Source organism: Bos grunniens, chromosome 3 (assembly GCF_055505025.1).
Source record: "Bos grunniens cultivar Pamir isolate PY7600 chromosome 3, Bosgru_T2T1.0, whole genome shotgun sequence".
NCBI classification, from domain to species: Eukaryota; Metazoa; Chordata; class Mammalia; order Artiodactyla; family Bovidae; genus Bos; species Bos grunniens.
In genome coordinates this window covers 97,886,808-97,893,815 of record NC_141167.1, presented here as the reverse complement: position 1 = coordinate 97,893,815, position 7,008 = coordinate 97,886,808, and positions in this window count along the sequence as shown.

Below are 7,008 nucleotides of genomic sequence, written 5' to 3'. Positions count from 1 at the left end.
TTATTTCAGCATTATGTGGAATTAGTTATATATGAACTCTTCACTGTGATTCTTATCAGTGACCTATATAACAAAATCTTCCTTCTCCTTCTTAAGGGCATGTAGGATGATCATTTTAAATTCTTGGTCTGTCTGTTTCGAACATTCTGTTCAGTGCACTAGCTTTCTTTTATAGACCTCAAGGCATCTTTAATTTGGCATATGAGTTCATGCTCCTGGGGTTGATGGGTAGTCTCCAGCACTGTGTGTTGGGGAAACAGTGAAAATCTGGCCTTACTTTGTGTTCCTCAGAGCACATCTCAAGGGAGCCCCAGACTTTGCAGAAACATTGATGACTATCTCATTTGCTGCTACTTCACCAGGAGACTCTTCTGACCAAGCCTGCACAATTAAACTGCCAGGAAACTACAGCACCTGGAGAAAATAGTGCTGGGTCACCAGTTAGCGGTTTGAGAATGAAGCTTTGTTAGAATAGTTGTCAGTGTATGCTTGGTCAGTCTGCAGCTCTTTTCATGAACAAGGCACCAGGTAAAGCTTTTTCAGTCTTCCTCCTCCCCTTGCGGCTTTCAGCCATCCTTCCCCTCCAAGCTCCAAACCTTATCCAACTTCATCCCCGCCTCTCTCCCACATCCCTTGATCCAGGGCATCCTTCAGACTCCTCAGGGATTTCTCACAGCTTTCATTCTAAATTGTTCTTCAAATTTATGCTTTACCCATTTTTTTCTAGTGTTTCCAAGTGGATTTAGGAAGAGGCATTCAACAGCCTATGACAATTTACCATGTGGCCAAGCAGAAAAAATTGGGGTTTGATAAAATGTTATGCAAATATAAATTATGATAATTAAGACAAATACATGATAATTATCTAACAACAAAATTTTGAGAGCTCAAAAAAAAAAGAAAAGGATATTACTTATGCAAATCAGTTATTTTGTGACATATTTGTTACTGACACAAAATGGTTGTGGAAATGTAGTTTGCTTTTTTTTCAGACTGTTTAAATGTCTGAGATAATGAAGGCTGGACAATAAAGGCCAAAGAAGGGATGACAGATGATGCCGGGGTTTGCTCGCTGAGACTCATGGGAAACTCTACCATCACTACTGTGTGCCTTTCCTGTGCAAATATTGAATCTTTCCCTCTTGAGACTGTATATCATCTTGCTAGGTTTGCTCCTGGAACGGTGTAACTCAGGTAAACAACAAACACCAGTGCTCAATGCTTTTCTTCTGAGAAATATCATCAGGCTCCAAGCCCTTTCCCCTACTTTTCTCCGGACCTCTCACCTAATTCGATAGATAGGAATAGATCTATGACACTTACTAGTCCTCTCTCACAAAACTCTGGGAGCTTTAGAATCAAAGGTCTGAATGTTACCCCAGGTAATCCCAGAAGGCAAGACCTGGCAAAGAGAGGTTAGTTAACCAGTAATAGAATCATAAGCAACACTGATACTCCTTCCCTTTCATTGCAGAATCCACGTGAAGATGTGATGAAAGAGTCCTCAATCTGGAGATACAGCAAAAATAGTGCTCCTAGACATTGCCATGAACTAGTCACACACCCATAAGCAAGGTCATTTCATCTCTGGAAGCTTCATGCCTACATCAACTTATTAGAACTGGTGTAAGTACAGATTGCATGTGAGAACATTTCAAAACTGATGAAGTATTAGATATGCTTGGGTTGAAATAGTATTATTATCAAATAAACAAAGTTTATCTCCCTAAACATAAGGTTTGTGCCTAGATCTACCCTTTCTGTAGAAATAACTCCTACATACTTTCAGATGCCTAGAAATCTGAGAACTCCTTTTCTTTTTTCTTTTTTTAAGTCAAACCTTTCTCTCATTTTTTTCTTTTTTTTTTTTTTTTTTGATTTTTTTAACACCAAAAACATTTTGTACTGGGGTATAGCCGATTAGCAATGTTGTGATAGTTTCAGGTTAACAATGAAGGGACTCAGCCATACATATACATGTATTCATCTTCCCCCAAACCCCCTCCCATCTAGGTTGGCATATAACATTGAGCAGAATTCCATGTGCTATACAATAAGTTTTTGCTGGTTATCTGTTTTAAATACAGCAATGTGCACATGACCTTCCCAAAGTCCTCTACCCTGCCCCCTGCCACACCCCCAGCAACCATGAGTTAGTTTTCTAAGTCTGTGGGTCTCTTTCTGTGAAAACTCCTTTCCTTCACATTGAGATATAGAGTAATCTGCGTGACTGAGGGTCCACTTCAACTTATCAGCCATAGGAAACTTGGAATCACAGAAAAACACATTTTCTGTGCATTTGTTGAAATAAGGACTATGAGTTTTTGAGGTAGAAGAGGCAGGTGTAGATACAGATGGTAAATCTAGATGCCCAGGAATTTTGTTCATAGTTTTTCTCTCCTAAGTCAGCTTTCTTGGCAGAACTGTTTTAAAAACAAACACTGTTTATGCAAGGTTTACCCTAGATGTCTAAACTTTTTAATCCATAATAATCAATGTTTCTGATTCTTAATGTTTATCTAGCACCTGACACATTTTTGATTAATCAACTCTCTGTCTTTCATCAACCATCCAGCTAAAGAGCTGCATTCTGGGAGTTGAAGGATCTCAAAGTCTCAAAGCAAGAATTAAAATGTTCTCATTTAGAAAATATCAAAATGTGAGCTTATGTAAGTGTTTGAGAGGTGACTTCTTTAACAGCTGGATGTTGTACTCTCCTTCCTTCAGCACTTTGGATAATTCATAGAAAAATCATTTTGTTTATTGAGCTTGACTACAATTACTTAGTCAACAAAATTCTATCCACTATGAAAAGCTATCACCTAATGGTGTTATGATATTATTTCCTCCAGTTTACACATTACATAATGTATTCCTCAATATATTCCTTGTTGGTACTTCTTCAACCAACAAGTTTCCCTCTTTCCAAAGAAACAACTTAATATTAGATTTAATTTTGCATCATCGCCTTTGCCATTTTTCAGGTCAAAAATGGTGGAAGATTGGTGCAAATCATGCATAGATCCAGAGATCCTAGATTCAAAGCCAATTTCAGTCACTCACAAGGTCTTGAGACACAGATGGCTATATAATTTAATTTAGAATTATATAATAATTTTATATATTATAATTTATTATATGTATATTTGTATTTTATAATTTTGTTATATATTATAATTTTATAATAATTGTATAATAATTTAGAAAACCTCAGTTTGCTCATCTGTAAAATGAGTGGAATAATTGTACCCATCTCAGTTGCAAGAATTAAAAGAGAAAACATGCAAAAGGTGCTTAGCATACTACCTGGCACAGAGTAATTACTTGTGTATGCTCAGTCACTCAGTCATGTTCAACTCTTTGTGACCCCATGGACTGTAGCCCACCAAACTCCTCTGTCCGGGGAATTCACCCGGGCAGGAATACTGGAGTGGGTTTCCATTTCCTCCTGCAGGGGAGTAATTGCTTAGTACACGTCAATTTAAAAGAGAGAGAGAAACAAAGCTGATCCATCCACCTAGATTGCCAGTGCTTAATCTCTTATATATGCTAAATAAAATTTTACTGGATTAACTAGTTTGTTTTAGTCTTCAATTTTTATCAAAATGGTCTGTTATATATCCATAATTCTATGTGAATATTTGGGTGTTTTGGCCTAAGACCCTAATGTTCTTAGTCAGTTCCATCTATTTTCTCAGTGAATTAAGGAGTGTGTGGGAACAATCTGGAGCACTCTACATTTAAGAAAGAGGAGGGGCAGCTATGAGGAGAGGCCAGTGATTTGGAGGAAAAGCCTGGGATTATCAGGTTCTATAAGCCAAATGAAAAAAGTATTTCAAGAAAGACACAGTTAGAAGACACGCTATGTGCTCCTAAGAGTCTAGAAAGCTGAAGGTTCAGGACCAACCATTGGTTTGCCAAGATAGAAGTCACTGATGACCCCGACAAAAGGAATTTCAATGGAACACGTGAGGCAAAAGCCTAAATGGATCAGTTAAGGACTGAGTGAGAAGTAAGAATGTGAAACACTGAGAACAGACAATATTTTAATGGCTTTTGCCATAGAGGGGAGCATAGAGATATAGATGTGATGGTACATTTGGTAAGATATATAGGATCAAAAGGGAGTTTTGAAAGATGGGATTGTGCACTGACAAGAGCAGTTAAGTAGAATGGAGAAATAACCAGAAAGAAGAGAGGACGACTGCAGGACCACCATTCATGCAGAGCAGAGGGAGTACCATCAGTACACAAGTGGTGATGTCAGATTTAAATTAGAGCAGGGATTGTTCCTCTAGACAGGAACTGCAGGAAGGTAGAGTCTGGGGTAGGAACTGCAGGAAGGTAGAGTCTGGGGTATAAAGGCAGGCAGTTTGCTGAATTTTTTAGTAAAAGATGGAGTGCTTCTCTTCTGATTGTTTCTATTGTCTCAGTGAAATGAAAATGCTGACCAAGTTTCATGTACTCAAAGCTATGCATTTTCCAGTAGTCGTGTATGGATGTAAGAGTTGGACCATAAAGAAGGCTGAGTACCAAAGAATTGATGTTTTTGAATTGTAGTGTTGGAGAAGACTCTTGAGAGTCCCTTGCACTGCAAGGAGATCCAAGCAGCCCATCCTAAAGGAAATCAGTCCTAAATATTCATTGGAAGGACTGATGCTGAAGCTGAAACTCCAGTACTTTGGCCACCTGATGCGAAAAACTAACTCATTTGAAACGACCCTGATGCTGGGAAAGATTGAAGGCAGGAAGAGAAGGGGATGACAGAGGATGAGATGGTTGGATGGCATCACTGACTCAAGGGACATGAGTTTGAGTAAACTCTGAGCTTTGGTGATGGACAGGGAGGCCTGGCATGCTGCAGTCCATGGGGTTGCAAAGAGTTGGACATGACTAAGTGACTGAACTGAACTGAACTGATTCATTGGAAGAATTGATGCTGAAGCTGAAACTGTAATACTTTGGCCATGTGATACAAACAGCCAACTCATTGGAAGAGACCCTGATGCTAGGAAAGATTGAGGGCAAGAGGAGAAGGGGACAGCAGAGGATAAGATGGTTAGATAGCATCACTAACTCAGTGGACATGAATTTAAGCGAAGTCTGGGAGATCGTGAAGGATGGGGAAGCCTGGCATATATATATATATATATATATATATATATATATCCATGGAGTCACAAAGAATTGGACACTACTTAGTGGCTGAACAACAACAAAACAATGAAATATGAATCAAAGTAATCAGCTGAAAGTGAGCAGAGGTGATGGACTGAAACAGAAGAGGAGGTGTAACTGGTCTTTTGGAACTGGGAGAGCAAATGAGCTAGGTAAATGTAGTAGAATTGCCAGTCTATGCTGAACATCCATTTCAAATGTGTGGTTGTAAAAGTAAACCTAACCAGTCAACACTACACTGTATTTTTCAGCCTTGGTTAGCTGCTCAGATGCAGGCATAGAGTAGACCAAGAGTGGGTTTAACCAAAGTTGAAGGTTTGCAGGGTCAGCTTGTCAGAAAGACTAAAGGCAAGATGTGTGCAAGGGACTGTTTGCAGTAATGCATCAACAGTAATCTTAGCTGAGAAAAGAGGCCCATGAGGATGCTAAAAAGTGAGAAGTGGAGGAGTCAATGGTGGGTCGAATGGAAGAAAAAAGTGAGGGTACATTGAAAGTGAGCTGGGAAGACAGAGGTTGTTAGAGTTGGGCTGCATGAAATGAAAACTATGAAGGTGGATAGATACGGTACTACAAGGTCCAGAGTATGAGTATAGAAACTCATACTAGAGATCATCATACCAAGTAGGTTGTAACTTACATGTAAAATTTAACAAACAATATACATGAATTTATATTCAAAACAGAAATAGACCTGCAATCTAACTCTTTGTGAGCCCATGGACTCTAGCCCACCAGGCTCCTTTGTCCATGGGATTCTCCAAAAAAGAATACTGGAGTGGGTTGCCATGCCCTCCTTTAGGATACATACACTACCTTATATAAAATAAATATCCAACAAAGACCTACTGTATAGAACAGGTAACTATACTGGATAGTTTGTAATAACCTGTAAGGAAAAAGAATCTGAAAACACTATGCTATAAGTCAATAGCAAGGAGAAGGGAGTGTTTTAGGCTAAAGGGGTGGATGACCGGAGAAATGGTGGCGGGAAGAGCAACCACTTAAGTCTGCCTTACACGCAAGGTGTCTGTCAGGCAAGCGCTGTAGAAAAGAGAAAGAGTCAAGGTCCACAAACCAGGGAAACTGTGGTTCAGAGAGGCACAAGGTCTTCCAGCTAGTGGACTGGTGAATGGGTCACATCACTGAAACTGCTGGAAACACAGCAGGCCAGATGATGAAGAGGATGCCGAGCTAGCAAGTTTGGACTTGGTGCCCGTGTGGCTGAATGCCAGCACTGTAGATGGGTGCAGCAATCTTTCTACCCCCAATGCATGTCTACACAGCATTGTAATTCAACTATATCTCAATAATATTAATAATAAAAAGAGTGTGTGTGTGGAGTGGGAGGCTGGGGTCAAATGGAAGACAAAATCATGGGAGTGGGGACTTAAGTGAGAAGCCAGTGTGAATGAATTATCTATGTAGAGATTGACATCTCCAAGAATGCTGAGGATTGAGGGTGGAAAGGAAGGCAACGATCGCTGTGCTCCTGTATTCATGAACAAGAGCAATGGAACAAGACTGATGATTGACTGCAAGAACAAAAGGCACTGAGTGGCCCAGACTGATGATATGTGCTTGTACAGAATGGGACTGTTGAGAGGAAAGAGAGGAAAAATACTTTGGCAGCATCACTGAAAAGCAAAAGGTTATGCTATGCTATGTTGCTTCAGTCGTACGAGCATAGAAATTTATACTAGAGATCATCATACTAAGTAGGTTGTTACTTATATGTGAAATTTAACAAACGATGTACATGAATTTATATACAAAACAGAAATAGACCTGCAGACATAGACCTGCAATCCAACTCTTTGCAACCCTACGGAC